This window comes from Hemiscyllium ocellatum, chromosome 7 (assembly GCF_020745735.1).
Source record: "Hemiscyllium ocellatum isolate sHemOce1 chromosome 7, sHemOce1.pat.X.cur, whole genome shotgun sequence".
NCBI lineage: Eukaryota > Metazoa > Chordata > Chondrichthyes > Orectolobiformes > Hemiscylliidae > Hemiscyllium > Hemiscyllium ocellatum.
This window is the reverse complement of record NC_083407.1, coordinates 49,101,684-49,118,085: the sequence shown is the minus strand read 5'-3', so window position 1 is coordinate 49,118,085 and position 16,402 is coordinate 49,101,684. Positions and strand designations below refer to the sequence as shown.

The 16,402-nt window shown below is 37.7% G+C and overlaps 1 protein-coding gene across 2 annotated transcripts in view; it reads right to left on the bottom strand.

Moving 5' to 3' along the window:
• The window catches only part of csrnp3 (cysteine-serine-rich nuclear protein 3), a 232,307-nt gene that overhangs the window by 202,039 nt on the left and 13,866 nt on the right, over positions 1-16,402 (bottom strand). For both annotated transcript variants that reach the window (XM_060827868.1, XM_060827869.1), the window contains exon 2: positions 8,391-8,472. The gene's annotated coding sequence lies outside the window, so the exon portion shown is untranslated. The remainder of the gene's footprint in view (positions 1-8,390; positions 8,473-16,402) is intronic.

The following is a 16,402-nucleotide window of genomic DNA, read 5'->3' as shown; positions in this document are numbered from 1 at the left end:
TCACTTAGGTGCCATAGAGGTGTACAGCACAGAAACAGACCCTTCCATCCACTCGTTCATGCCAATCAGATATCCCAACTTAAATCAAGTCCCATTTGCGAGCAGTTGGCCCATATCCCTCCAAAACCTTCCTATTCATATACCCATCCAGATGCCTTTTAAAATGTTACAATTGTACCAGCTTCCACCACTTCCTATGGCAGCTCATTCCATACACATATCACCCTCTGTGTGAAAATGGTGCCCCTTAGGTCACTTTTATATCTTTTCCTTTTCACCCTAAACCTCTGCCCTCTAGTTCTGGACTCCCCCACCCCAGGAAAAAGACTTCTCTATTTATCCTATCCACACCTCTCCTTATTTTATAACTTCTAAAAGGTCACCCTTCAGCCTCTCTGTTGCTCCAGGGAAGAGTTCCAGCCTATTCACCCTCTCCCTTTTGCTCAAATTCTCCAACTCTGCCAACATCCTTGTAAATCGTTTCTGAACCCTTTCGAGTTTCACAACATCGGAGACCAGAATTGCAAGCAATATTCCAAAAGTGGCTGAACCAATGTCCTGTACAGCCACAACATGACCTCCCAATTCCTCTACCCAATGCTCTGACCAATCAAGGAAAGCATACCAAATGCTGCCTTCACTATCCTATCTACCTGTGACTCTACTTTCAAGGAGCTATGAACCTGCACTCTAAGGTCTCTTTGTTCAGGAACACTCCCTAGGACTTTACCATTAAGTGTATAAGTTCTTCAAAGAGTGTTATTAAGTTGGTAAGACATGACCTTCCCTGCACAAAACCATGCTGCCTAAGATTGATGAACCCATTTTCTTCCAAACGTAAAAAGATCCTCTCCCACAGTTTCCTCTCCAGCAGCTTCCGTACCACTGATGCCAGGCTAACCAGTCTATAATTAACTGGATTATCCCTGCTGCCCTTCTTAAACAAAGGGACAATATTGGCAATTCTCCAGTCCTCCAGGACTTCACCTGTGTTCAAGCATGCTGCAAAGATATCTGTTAATATCCCAGCTATTTCCTCTTTCGCTTTCTTCAGTCACCTGGGATAGATCCCATCTGGACCAGGGAACTTGTCACCTTAATGCGTTTTAGAATACCCAACACTACCTCCCTCCTCCTTCTGCCATCGTGACCTAGAGTAATCAAACATCCATCCCTAATTTGAACATCTGTCATGTCCTTTTCCTCAGTGAATACCAATACAAAGTATTCATTAAAAATCTCACCCATTTTCTCTGACTCCATGCATAACCTCCTCCTTTGTCCCTAAGTGGGCCAACCCTTTCCCTAATTACCCTCTTGCTCCTTTATTGAATGAAAGGCTTTGTGATTTTCCATAACCCTGTTTATTAAAGATATTGCATGACCCCTTTTAGCCTTCTTAATTCCTCATTTTGGATTGGTCCCACTTTCCTGATATTCTCCCAAAGCTTCATCTGTTTTCAGTCATCTAGACCTTACATATGCTTCCTTTCTCCTCTTAACTAGCTTCACAATTTCACCAGTCATTCATCGTTCCATAATCTTGCAATTTTTATCCCTCATTTTCACAGAGACATGTCGGTCCTGCATTCTATTCAATCTCTCTTTAAAAGCCTCCTACATATCAAATGTGGATTTATCCTCAAACAGCTGCTCCCAATCCACATTCCCCAACTCTGCCAATTTTGCTATAGTTGGCTTTCACCAAATTTAGCACTCTTCTTTGAGGACCATTCTCGTCTTTGTCCATGAGTATTCTAAAACTTACGGAATTGTGATCACTATTCCCAAAGTAATATCCTACTGAAACTTCAACCACCTAGCCGGGCTCATTCCCCAACACCAGGTCCAGTCTGGCCTGTCCAGAGTTGGACTATTTATGGATTGCTCTGTAAAACCCTCCTGGATGTTCCTTACAAATTCTGCTCCATCTAAACCTCTAACACTAAGTGAATCCCAGTCAATGTTGGGAAAACTAAAACTTCCCATCACCACCATTCTGTTGCTCCTACATCTTTCCATAATTAGTCTATATATTTGTACCTCTATCCAACACTCGCTGTTGGGTGGCCTGAAGTACAGCCTCAACATTGTTACTGCACTCTTACTATTTCTGAGCTCTGTCCATATTGCCTCACTGCTACAGTCCTCCATAGTGTTCTCCTTCAGCCCTGCGGGGATTTCCTCTCTGACCAGTAATGCAACTCCTCCACCCTTTTTACCTCCCTCTCTATCCCGCAGGAAGCATCTATATCCTGGGATATTTAGTTGCCAATCTTGCTCTTCCCTCAACCAAGTCTCAGTAATAGCAATAACATCATACTCCATCATAACATCAAAATAACAAGGTTTCTATAAATTGGTGATTGGGTTGGATGCTTCAACCCCAATGATTGTCTAACTAAAAAAAAAGAAACTATCCTCAAGGATCAGTGATTAAATCAGCAATTTCCTACAGCCTAATATATGTTTTCAGTAAATAATCTGCAAATTCAGCTTCTACACGTAAGCAAAAATGCTGCAGGTAACACATAACTGTAAGGTGGATACACAAATGGACAGACCAGAGATATTTACAGAAATCACTGAAAAATGACCGAAAGTGGAGGTGGTATTAATAACACATGACATTTCAACATTGTAAATAATAACATAGGGCAATATTTAATGCTCCCCAAAACTGAGTGGAGAGGTGTGAACAATGAGTCCTCCAAGAGGAGATTCAGTTGCCTTTCTGGCTCCCCTAATTACATCTAATGGAAAAGGTTAAGGTCAACGTTTGCACCTGAAGGCCAATAATGACTCTCAAATAGCCACTATATGTGGGTGGTGGGCTCAAGATACACCACATAGGCATTTGCGTGCCTGTGTATCTGTGTCTTTCCTTCAAGCATTATCTGGTCACTAGAGAGTGAATCTAGTAGTTACATACAAAGGAAAGTACCCAAACCCTTTACAAAAATCCTTGCTTCCACTCTTGTGTGGACTTCCCAATCTAATCCTGTCCCACACCTCCAAAATCTATCTTCAGAACCAGGCCTCTTACACTTTCAAATTGTCATCACCCTTGATGGTGTTGCCATTATTCAAGAGTGGCCTGACTCTGGTTGGCATCTGTCAGAGATAGGCACCTGTTTTATACTAGGCAGAAGTGGGTACTGCAGATGCTGGAGATTAGAGTCAAGATTAGAGTGGTGCTGGAAAAGCACAGCAGGTCAAGCAGCACCAGAGGAGCAGGAAAATCAATGTTTCGGGCAAAAGCCTTTCATCCAGAATGAAGACCTCATTCCTGATGTAGGGCTTTTGCCCGAAACATTAATTTTCCTGCTCTTCGGATGCTGCCTGACCTGCTGTGCTTTTCCAGCACCACTCCAACCTGTTCTATACCATCAAGTATCATGAGAGGTTGCCCTGGTGGAGCTGGGAAAGTTGAGACAGTCTGGAAAATCAAAAGAGGGTTCTTAGAAAAGGCTAAGCTGCGGTCTCTAGCTCACCAGATTGTGAACGTGACGATTAAATTCCACCCATAGACTACTAAAATAAGGAAGTTACACTAAATCATCAGCTAGGCTGGAATACTCTGTCCATAGCGACATTACACCTCAGGAACAATCTCAAAGTCCAATAAGCGATATATGAGGATAACAAAAACACAGACACATAGGTTATTTCTTTTCTGTCGTGAGTTATGAATTGGTATGCATGTCAGAAACAGCTGAGAAAATTCATATAAATTTTCAAAAGAAAGCTGGATACTTTAAGCAGAGTTTTGGAAAATTGACTAATTGGATAGCTGTGTCAAAGAGCTGACATAGGCATGATGGGCCCTTTCTATTATATTGTTCTATAATTCTGTGAATAATACCTCGAATGATATGCTCCACATGTAAAAGGCACAGAGGTTTAAGTCTTGCTACTGGATTACTATATGGAGAAAGTAGAGATACAACTGGAAAGAATTCATGGAAAAATAAATTACTGGTATCTCTCGTGGTGCCTTTCCTCATAAAATTTGCCTTGTAAACCTGATTACTCCAAAGTTGTAGGAGTGGAATGAAAGAGGCACTTTCATGAAGCAGTGGGTGCAGCTGCTCTATGTCAAGGAGAAAAGGTTTAATTTACAAACCACTTTATAGTTTGCAATATTCTATTAGCTCAATGAAATAGATTTTGAGGAACATCGAAATGGTTTGAGTAAGATGAAGTAAAATATTTTCAGAATTTCAACCAATTTTCATGCATTTCTATTTTCTTCGGGCTTGCAGCATCAATCTGTTACCTCAAGTGGCTAGAATGTAGACACAATGTATTATTATTGTGGTGATGTTAATTCTTTCTAGGTATGCATATGGATGTGTCATACAGAGATAAAACAATGCCTTGCCAATGGTGTCACTTTCCATGATCAAATAAAAACTAATGCACTTTAAATATACACATCTTCTAAAAATCGCTCTTCAGCACTGATGATACACAAGTGACAAGTCAACGAGCTGAATCTACATAAAAGAAGATAGATTATAACCTTAGTTGAGTAGAAATGGGTAGGTAACATTACAATCAATTGTTCCTGATAGTTATTGACTTGATTTTCTCAACAAGAATGATAACATATGATTTGTCCAATTCAACCTACATTCTCTCCATTAATTTAGGGACTACTAGTTTTTGCACATGGGAAGCTCATCGCACCGTAAGGGTTAGTGTTATCAAAGACAATATCATCACTTTGGTAACACATACAAGGTAACTGATTACGTTTAAGAAAAAGCCAAGTCTACTTCCCCAAGAGATCTCTGCACAGACACTGTGACAAGATGCTGAACATCCATTCATCATGATCCTCTGAGGAATCATCATGTACTTCAGTAGATGTAGACATTACACAAAAGACCAGCAGATCCCACCTATGAAATATGGAGATGAATATGGAGATCAATTACTCTAACGTCTTGGGAGGCTGAGAAAATAGAACCTTTTTGGATAATGAAATTGAGATTATCATAAGTATTTCCACTGAAGTCAAACCAGCAGGGAGAAATTAAGTTGTAGTGTTACAGGTGTTGTAAAACATCTGATTTTGTAAAATTAGAGACTTCACCGAGTTCATTGTGTAGAATTTGATTGATTGATTGATTTATTGTTGTCACATACCAAGATAGAATGAAGAGTGTTGTTTTGCGTGTTATGCAGGCAGATCATACCATACAAAAGTGCATAGGGTAGCAGGACAGAGAGTGTGTAATACACAGTATTACAGCTGCAGAGAAAGCGTGGAAAGAGATAATTGATTTAACACTGGAGAGACCCATTCAAAAGTTTGATAGTAGCAGGGAAATAAGCTGTTCTTGAACCAGTTCATATACATATTCAAACTTGTATATATTCTACCTAACAGAAGAAGATGGAAGGGAATTTAACTTGAACTTCAAACACTTCTTTACCTTCAGTATTCAAGGTTTATGTTAAACTTCAATATTTATTTCAGGACCCAGTGTATCACAGAATCATAAAATAAATACAGCACTAGAGGGCTGCTGCAGCTTGGCTCTACAAGACACTTTTTCTCAATTTAACAGAAATAAAAAATTTGGTAGCAAAACCTTGGAGCATGAATGACACTTTAAACACTGCTTACTTCTGAAATATTGGTCATTTTTTACTTAAATTAGCATTGTTTTCCACTTAAAGTTTTTTTTTCCCAAATTTTGTTTTGGTGGTGTCAACATGTTTCATTTTCTAATATGGGTTTAACAAGAATCACTTATTACACAGTAGTAATTTCTTACCACTAATGAATGACAACACTAATGGAAATAATTACCAGGTGGTGGATTACACAAAACAGAGAATGCAAACAGAAGTTTATCAAAACCCTTATGCTACAAGAGATGCAAGTTACACAAACTGATTTTAATTTCTTAATTTCATTCAAGTCAATAATTGATCCTCTTTTTGTATACCTGAAGGACATACTCAGTAAATAGAAAAACCTTATTTTGTGTTGTATCATAATACATCTGTAAGGCTAACAATTTTGAACAGCATTATGGAGCACCGATACATCTCACCTACCAGATCAATTTAGGTAGTTTGTTTCCATTGGCAATGATTACATCAGAATGTTGAAGGCCTAAGGCCTCTGCCACAGTCTGACCATGGTACTATACTAAAAGCAATGTGCGTTGAGGAGTTGCTATCCATTTATAAACTGTTCAACCTTTTACTTAGTGGGTTTTTTTTGGCGAAATTCAAATAAGATGAGCTACTCCAGTAGGAAGTTAAAAATCACACAACACCAGGTTATAGTCCAACAGGTTTAATTGGAAGCACACTAGCTTTCGGAGCAACGCTTCTTCATCAGGTGATAGTGGAGGGCTTGATCATAACACAGAATTTATAGCAAAAATTTACAGTGTGACGTAACTGAAATTATACATTGAAAAATTGATTGTTAAGCCTTTCATCTGTTAGAATACAGTGATAGTTTCAGTTCTTTCACGTGTAAATCACAAAACCTTTTCTTTAAAGTTGCAATCTCAGGTTAGCTGTAAACAATAGTGACAGCTAGACAATATGTTGAAGGTGTTAGCCCCCTATGTTCTCTGTCTATGCCATGATGTTTAGATTGCTTCTAATCTAAAAAGTGAGATAACAGAGTTTTACATAAATTCATGAAGTTTTTGAGCTCAGAGTTCTACATGAATGTATGCAGTTTTTGAGCAAAGTACAATGTAACTCTGCAAGTACAAATTCACCGCACAAAATAGATGTGTGCATGTGGGTCTTTGTGTGTGTGTGTGTGTGTGTGTGTTGCAATGGTGATCACCTGTAATGTGACATGAACCCAAGGTCCCGGTTGAGGCCCTCCCTATGGGTACCAAACTTAGCTATCAGCCTCTGCTCAGCCACTTTCCTCTGCTGCTTGTCCCGAAGTCCACCTTGGAGGATGGTCACCCGAAGGTCCGAGGCTGAAAGTCCTGGACCACTGAAGTGTTCCCCAACTGGGAGGGAACCCTCCTGTCTGTTGATTGTTGTATTCCAGTAGGAGCATTGCCTAAGTACATTCTATTACCAATTAAAGGAGGTGATAGCATAGCGAGGGACTAGCAATCCAGTGACCCAGGTGAATGGTTTGGGAACACTAATCCAAATCAATTTGAAAGCAATGAATTTCCAGAATTAAAAGCTAGCAAAATGGTGACTATGTAACCATTGTCAATAGTTGTGAAAAATTGATCTGGAAGGGAAAGCTGTCATCCTCACCTGACATACCTGTGACTTCAGACCTACAGTAATCTTATCGGTCATCTGAAATGGCCCAAGCAGGTCATTCTGACTGCATGGCAATTAATAATCAATAAGTGTTGGTCCAATAGGCAACAATCACATCTCATGAGTAAGTATTTAGACAAGCACCAAAACTGGATGAACTGATCAGTCATCTTAAAGTTTGTGGGATCTTATTATGTGCAAATGATTGCTGTATTTGTCAACACAACAACACAGCATTTCAAGGTATATTTTTGTGCATGAATTATTTGACACTACAATAAAAATCCTGATGCTAATTGTTGTTTATTAGCAAAGTTAGGGCTGACCAGGAATCAAAATCAGACTTTCCCTGGGTTTTGAGCCTCCAGTACACCCAGATAACATACACTGAGTGAACAGGGAATCTCTTGTACAGTAGATTTATTTCAGCAATGATTTAGCATCATTTTATACAAAATTAACGTCTAATGCAATAATTAAAATGATTCTTTGTATTCATTGCACAGCTTAAAAATGACAGCTGTTTTTCTGCTCAAGTTTCACATTTCTCAAGTAGAATCTCACTTGTATTGCAGCCTGTCAAAATATCACTGAAAATATGTAATATGTAACAGAATAGGTTTGTTACTTATACAAATTGCTAGCTAAAACAAAAAAGTAACTTGCCAGTATTTAGAAACCACACCAGAATTTTATTTGTATGTGATATTAAAATCTTCAGGAAAAGGTACAAATGAGTTTACAATTAAAATCATTGTTGGTTGCAATGACTGTTACTGTCCTGTAAAGATGTTCTCCTGTAGCCAAGTGTGATTAAACAATTCAAAATTCAGTATTAATTGACAACAAATTGAATTGATAATAAAATTGTGATCTTGTTGAATAAATAGAAATTCATTGACTATATTTTGTGGTGTACTTCATTAGATTCTGGCTGCTGGTTTGTCAAACTCTGATGGAAAAATGTAAAATGGATGGAATTTGGAAAGACATTTGTTTCTCCATCACCCTGAGAAGATGACTTGAAATTTTTTTTTATAAAATTCATTATCATTGTAGCTTCAAAAATAACTGCAGTACAAATCAATCTAACATTCCTTAATATTGAATGGTACCTCAATGCTATGCAAAACAAGATTCTCTTCAGTTGACATATTTTGCAGATTCCTGGCCTGGCATTTGGGTTGTGTATTTCACCTAGGGGAAAAGAAAACAAACATGAATTATTACATTCAGCATTAAATAGGGCCAGAACATTCTGGAATAACAGGTCCAAGGAGTTGACTGGAAACCTGGCCTAGAATGTACAAAAATACCACCAATGCGCATGTTCTGCCAAACATGTACAGATTGGACTGCCAACTCAGTTTAAAATTCAACACTGACCCAGAATTCTACTTTCACAGCTATTTACATGCAGAGTGTTGCAACTGTTATCTAATGTTTAAATATATTTTATGTTGCAGACCTAAAGGCCAATATCAATATGAGCAAGTCAAAGAAACCCAATAAAAAAAATCTTTTAAAGAAGCGTAGTTCCAAAATAAAATCCTGTCCGCATTCTTGGATTTTTTTTTCCTTCCATCTCTTATTCCCTGATCTTTTCTAGATGAAGAACTTCAGAAATACTTACACACGCCAACTGTGAATATCATTTTTGTCAATTCAAAACAGTTTTTCTGTTTATGAACATCCTTTTGATCCATAAAATTCTGCATCTCATCTTAGTTGTGATTATAAGTAATGCTATTTATATGAAGTTGCATTAAATAGAGATGTAATTAGATCGATTGCTTAATCTAATCTAAATAAAACATTTATGAAAGAAAGATCATGGAATCATGCCTATCCCTCTATTACAGTATTAAGTATACAAGGGCTCTGACTTTTTTAAGAGGCTGGGGTGCTTAGAAAATAAATACTGTTTTACCTTCCTGGGGTGGTGTGCAGGAAATCAGGACCTCCACTTTCCAGTGTCATCATGAAAGTTCAATATTTCACAAAATTACCCAATTTACATGCTATTTAATCCAGGGTTGACAGAAAAGATTGACCAAATTTCTCTGCTCAACAATGTTTACCTTTATTACAAATAAATAAACTCTAACTACAGATAAACAACTAGGAATAGTCAACACATAACTCTACTAGTTAAAGCTCTAATGTAGCGACATGTTTATGACACAGCCCCTGCACATACAAAGAAAAATAAAACATGGATGTCATGGAAAGCAGGAAAGGGTGGCAAGGCCGATTGATAGTTTCTGTCCACAGCATTCTCAGAGTTGATGCTTTTGACACTATTTTATTTCTTCATTTTGAACATCATTCACTATTTAGATTAAGGTTATTTCATATAATTATAAAGCAACATTAACATTAGCCTTAAAGGAAACCAGGCCAGAGCATCTCAGACTCCGAATTAAATGACAAGCAAACACAGAACATAAAGATGAATAAATTTAAATGATAAAGTACCAATCTGTTCACAGAACTGTTCCTACAATATTAGCTTTCTTAAGGAACCCTATTTCAAATTCTGAAGGATCACTTAGAAATTCTAAAAGCTTACTCATAAATATGCAAATTACAGTAAACCCTTGATAAAAACATTACCTTTGGGAGTCATAAGACAACTGTGTTCCAGTGAAGGGTACATTATTACAAGAATGTTTGTGTACTTAATTTATTAAATCACAGACATAAATAAAATAGGCTGTTATCATAAACCTTGTTGTACCACTCTATTACATAACAGAATCATTCTGCATAAAATATTAATGACTTTGTACAAAAGTAGTAGCTAGTAGACTGCTGTTACGTTTCATTATTTTGTATATATCGAAGATGATATAGCATGAAGATAACTAACGTAGCCCTCTAAATGATCTCTGCTTATTTTGTGATCTCACGTTACTGATTCTGTAACAGTTTTACAATGTGATTTGAATAAACAGACAGTGTCTGATGTATGATAAAGAATCTAAATAAGTACACTAAATGGATACTTATTTTAGCTTGTACTTTTGCAAAAGACAGCTCACTAAACCACCAAGATATAAATAAATAAATTGGCATCAGTAAATTAAACTACCTCATATTATAGGATCTGCACCAAAACAAACTCTAACTGATAAAGGGAAAGCGCTGTTCATTGCTGAAGAAAACCTGCAGTAGAATTAATTTATGGGAAAAAGATTAATTAGACTTATTTTTAATGCAGTTTTTAGCAGAATAATGAATAGCAGGCAGGTCATGAGATGGTACTCTCCTTCCTCAATAAGTCTTTTGTTTATTGACTGATAAGAAATTTATTTCTCTCCAAAAAAATGCTACTTATAATACTTGTATGTCAACATTTATTATTACAACAATTGGGTTACAGTATTCTAAACTATTTCGCCAAAAGATGCTTGATGTATCAATTTAGATACTCCTGTGTTTTTTCAATCAAACGTCAATGATGTGACTATTGCAAGTGTTAATTGGAATAGAACATGCAGATTCATTTCTTTTCCTAAAATAAAACATGCTTACAATTATCCAAAAGTAAACCCAGTGAGAAGAACTGCGGATGCTGGAAATCCAAAACAAAAATGGAAATTGCTGGATAATCCCAGCAGGTCTGTGGAGCGAAAGCGGAGTTAAAGTTTTTAATCCAATGGTCCTTCTATCTGTGTACTTTCTCTCCACAGACGCTGCCAGACCTGCTGAGATTATCCAGCAATCTCTGTTCTTATATTTAACAATGTATTAAAATATATCAAGTAAAATATTTGAGTTATTATTTGAATCCGTTCCCAAATGCTGGATTGCAGCTTTAAACCTTGGCGCTTTTGTCCAGCGCAGAGGCTCTGTCAGCTGGCGATTCTGTTTTAGTAGCGTGTGCAATATTCTAAAATAAAACAAATATTTCTGATAGCCAAATACCAAAGTCTCTAAAAAGAAAGAGTCCATTATCTTTGCAGATTGGCATGTGTGGAACTATGGCATTTCTAAATTTTGGAATTTTAAGGATTATAAAGCACTAGACTGCCGAATCACAATTGCATGGCACAAATATTTATATATACAGGCAACATAAAACAGTGACAAAATAATACAGCACAAATAATTAATTAAAAAAATTATTGATCTAAATACCACATCCTCCATGTTTCTAAAGCACAATACTAAAATGATGCTGATGTTGAGAGAAAGATAATCTCAGATGGCCCAGAAATAGCACTGCTAATGGGTCCAGTGTGGGGGAAAAGTAGGGTAATGATGTTTTACAAAGCATCCAATATAAAAGCGGAGAACAATTTCCATGCCTAGACAGATTGGTAATAAACTGCCAATGCGAAAAGCTTTAAATTTTTTAATTGTAATTTTAATTCCTACCCAATTAGCCTACTTTTCTTCCTCTGTCATCTATTACATGTCTCATTCTCCTGGTGTCTTCCAACTGAAACAGTCAAGGGCTGGTCCTTTTACCTTCAGTAGAAGCAGGACTGACTACAAAGACCATTACACTTGATATTTTGTGACTTTGCAAGTGGTGGATCACAGGAAAGAACTCCCTAGCTGAAGGGGTTACAACATAGCATCTGAAACAAAAACAGAAAAAGTGCTGAAGAAACTCAGCATCTGTGTGAAGAAAGTAGAGTCAACACTGACTCTGGTGACTGGTCAGAATTGATAGCAGCTTTAAACGTGAGACAAACCTCCAGATGAAGCAGTGATTTGCCTGCACTTTGTTCATTCTAGGACTACTGTATTCACTGTTCACAATGTGGCCTCTTCTACAATGGGAAGATGAAATGCAGACTGGAAGGCTCCTTTGCAAAAGCACCCATGTTGTCTCTGTAAAAATGCTCACAGTCACTGCCACTTGAATGTACCACTGTTTCCATATCAATATTCCTGTCACAGGCCTTCTGTGGTCCAGTGACCCTCAGCACAAGATCAAAGAACATTACCTCATTTTCCAACTGCAGTCTCTAGAACCCAACATTGAGTTCAGTAATTTGAGCCGGATTCCATCCTTCTATATTTTTTTCACCCACCCTTACACGCAGTTCTGTTACGACGTGTGTTGCTTTAAGAATAGCTGACCATTTTCCCCCCACTCGCAGGCCTATTATCACATTACATGGTTTGCTTTCATGCACAGATTACCCATTCTCTACTACCTTCCATTCTCATCATCATCACTTATTCAGCTTTTCTTCTGTCCCTGCCTGCCATCATTATCCCCTGCTTTACCTACTCTTTTCAAAGCTCTGCCTGTCTCTCTTTCTCTGGGCTCCATCTCCACCTATCCGCTCACCTTCCCCCCTGACAAAACAAAATAATAATTTGCAAAATAAATATCACATTTCTCCCCCAGCTGCTATCAGTTCTGATGAAGAGTCACCAGACTCAAAACATGAACTCTGCCTTCTTCCCACAAATGCTGCCAGACCTGTTGAGTTTCACCAACAATTCCTGTTTTCAATCTCCAGCACCTGCAGTTCTTTGTTTTACAACAGTGTTGCTTATGTCGTGTGCATATGCATGCATGTCCAAATTCAACTTTGGTTGATTTCGATGGTTGCTCCTACCCATATATACCTCAGCCAATTCTTCTTGCCAATGACCTGACAAAAACTGCACCACAATGTTAGACAATGCATGTTTGATTTGCTATCAACCATTTTGTAGATCTTGGCAGCTGAATTTCAATGTGTGTAAGAAAAAGAGAGCGAAAGGAGACAGAGTGTTGTAATTACATACCAATTAGTTGTGTAGTACAGAATTTAAACATTACTAAGAAAAGGTACTATTTGTCAAAGATTTTCACCTTGAAATCAGAACACCGTTCCTTGCAAAGTGATCTTCCTTTTGCTGTTAAGCTTTAGCCCCAACACAAGGTTAAAAAATGCTGCAGTGTTTCTATGCTAGACCACAGGGGTACTACTCGAGTTGAATCTGTAACTATTTTCAGTGTGCCAAACCCAACAGTGATACCCAAACACAGAGATATTCCCCTATGGAATACCACTGACATACTAGTAACTGAACTCTAACTCAGGAGATCTTGCATGTAGACTTGAAGTATTTGCAGGATCAAGTTTTTTTTTAAATTTCATTCACTGGATGTGGACATTGCTGGCTGGGCCAGTATTTTGCCCATCACTAATTTCCTCGGGGCATTTGAGAGTAAATCAAATTAAATTTGGATGTGGAGTAGGCCACACCTGGCAAGGATGACAGTTTCCTTCACTAAAGGACATTAGTGAACCAGATGAGTTTTTCCAACAAATCAACAATGAATTCGTGGTCACCATTAGACTCTTAATTCTAGATATTTGATAAACTGACTTCCAATTTCACCAGCTACCATAGTGGGAATTCAGACTCAGGTTCAACAGAACATCACCTGGATCTTTGGATTAACAGTCCAGCAGTCATACCATTCGGCTGTTCTCTCCCTCAAATCAGAGAGAATTAAAATTCAAATAAGCCTCACACTGGAATTCTACAATAACCTTATCGATGATGGAAAAAAAACAAATATGTTGAAACAGTAGAAAATGCAGGAATGAAGCAACTGAAATTTTAACTATGGCGCTGCACCTTTGCCACAGAAAGTAAAAGTCACCTGAAAGTGCAAAAATGGGCAATCATCTTCCACGACTTTAAAATCAAATAAAACCAGTGTTACACTGGTCAGGATTATCCAGATACAGAGGCCCTGTACATGGCACACAAAGCCAGAGGCGTTGCCATATTAGATTTTGGAGGTGAGATCTGATCAGCCATAGACCAGAAGTTTGACAGCTCTTTAATTCCAGCAGTTCCACTGGAAGCAGTGACCAAAATTAAGACTGCACTCACCATAGAGCAGCAGCATTGTCACTTCCCTGGAAACAAACCACATGTGGCTGCAGTTGAGGATACTGGATCCAATCATTCAGGCCCACCGGAGCAAGGGAGGGGCTGGGGGCCAGACACAGAGGGACAATTTTTTTCTTTCCGAAATTATTTCTCTCCAAATGAACCCAAAATGCATCTTTTGCTCTTTTACAATGCTATTAAACTGCATCATTACTGTTCGTGGTTTGCATATCAGTTTTTAATTAAAAATCTCACAACAGATTATTTGTCTAACAGATTTCTTTAGAAAGACAAGCTTTCGGAGCACTGCTCCTTCATTAGGTAGCTGGTGGGGCAGGATCATAGGATACAGAATTTATAGTAAAAGATCAATAATACAAAATATTGAACAAACCTAGACTGCTGTTAAGTCTTCAATCACTTAGAATGGATTGCAAGTTTCGATTCATTAACATGTAGATACATCGCAGAGTCGCTGAACAAAGGCTGATAGCCAAGTTCGGTACCCATGAAGATGGCCTCAACCGGGATCTTGAGTTCATGGTTTGTTCAATACTTCACATCGGTTGTATGATACTTTGATCTTTTACTATAAATTCTGTGTCCAATAATCGTGTCCCACGAGCTATCTGATGAAGGAGCAGTGCTCCAAAAGCTTGTACTTCCAAATAAACCTGTTGGACTATAACCTGGTGTGGGGAGATTTTTAAGTTTGTCCGCCCCAGTCCAACACCGGCACCTCCATGTTATTGTTTTGTTTAGATTGTTAAATGGTATGCAACCTCATGCTTCAAACCAAAATGCACCATAAAGACAAATTGCATATTGAAATTAGTTTGTCAATTACACACCCATTTTGAGAGTTTAGTCATGTCTTCTTGTACCTTGTCACATTTTCCTTCAATATTAATAATATACAGCCAATTTGGTCACATCCAACCATTTTAAAGTTGCATTCCAGGCTCTACAATCCAAAGAGTTAATTTGTGAACACCACTTTGGCATTAACTTTGCTACTTGACCCAATTCTACATGCTTTCACCTTAGTCATGAGTCTGTCATGCTTACACTCATGTGAGTGTAAAACCCATGTTTTTTTCTGATGATTTAAACACCAGCTGTCTCGAGGAGCTAGGCCTGTGCAAATCCTGTCATAATCCCACTTTCATCCCTGCAAATGTAGGGAATACATTTCTCTGAGGAAGAATTTGTATTTGTGGGCTCATCTCCAATTTTCACCATGACCAAAACGCTCTCCCATTGCAGTGAAGATCCAGCCAAATCTCCACCTCAAGCTGGCTCCCACACTTTCCATTTGACATTATTACTAGGTTCTCAGAAAATATACACAAACCTGGAGGAGGAATGTAATGTAAAATGTTATGATTCTAAACAATGAAACCATTTTGAAACTAAATCCTTGTGTATCAAACAAGCAAAGTAAAGTAAAAAAAAAATCAAGATTTCAAAAAAATAGCAAAAACATTTTGGAAAAGCAGATTACAAACACTGTCAATGTTCTCAATTGCATTATCTGAAGTAATTATAAATCTAATTCCATTAGTTTATTATTCCATTATTGGTCAATATTCAACTTCATCAACTGATATTAATACTAGAGACTTTTGATAGATAAAAATTGTTTTAAGGAAAGAACATGGATCTAAAATTGGTGGTGTCATCACTTTATACGGATTGAAGCAAGCCTTGTGAAATCAGAGAGATGTGGTCCAAGCCAAAATTAGCATTTTTCAATTCGCATTGGAAGTCAGGTCTGGGTTTCACTTTCAATCACATTTATATTGTAAATTCACTTTTATTTTAAAAAATCATTCACAGGATGAATGTTGACATTTATCACCCATCCCTAATAGCCCAGATAGCAGTTAAGAGTCAACCACATTGTTGAGGGTCTGAAGTCACAAGTAGGCTGGAGCAGGTAGGGATGGCAATTTCTTTCCTTCAAGAGCATTAGTGAGCCAGATAGGCATTCTGACAATCAACAATGGATTCACGGTGACCATTAGAGTCTTAATTCCAGATTTTTAAAAATTGAATTCAAATTCCAGTACTTGCCACTGCAGGATTTGAACCTGGTCCCGAAAACATGAACTAGGTCTCTGAAGTAACAGCCCAGCAATAATACAACAAAGGTACTGCCTCTCCTACTGGGAAGTGACAGCCTCTAGATAATTTAGATTACAAGGAAACAATGAAGGCAGACTCACAAATATATTTTTTTTTTAATTCAACTCTTTTGTATACC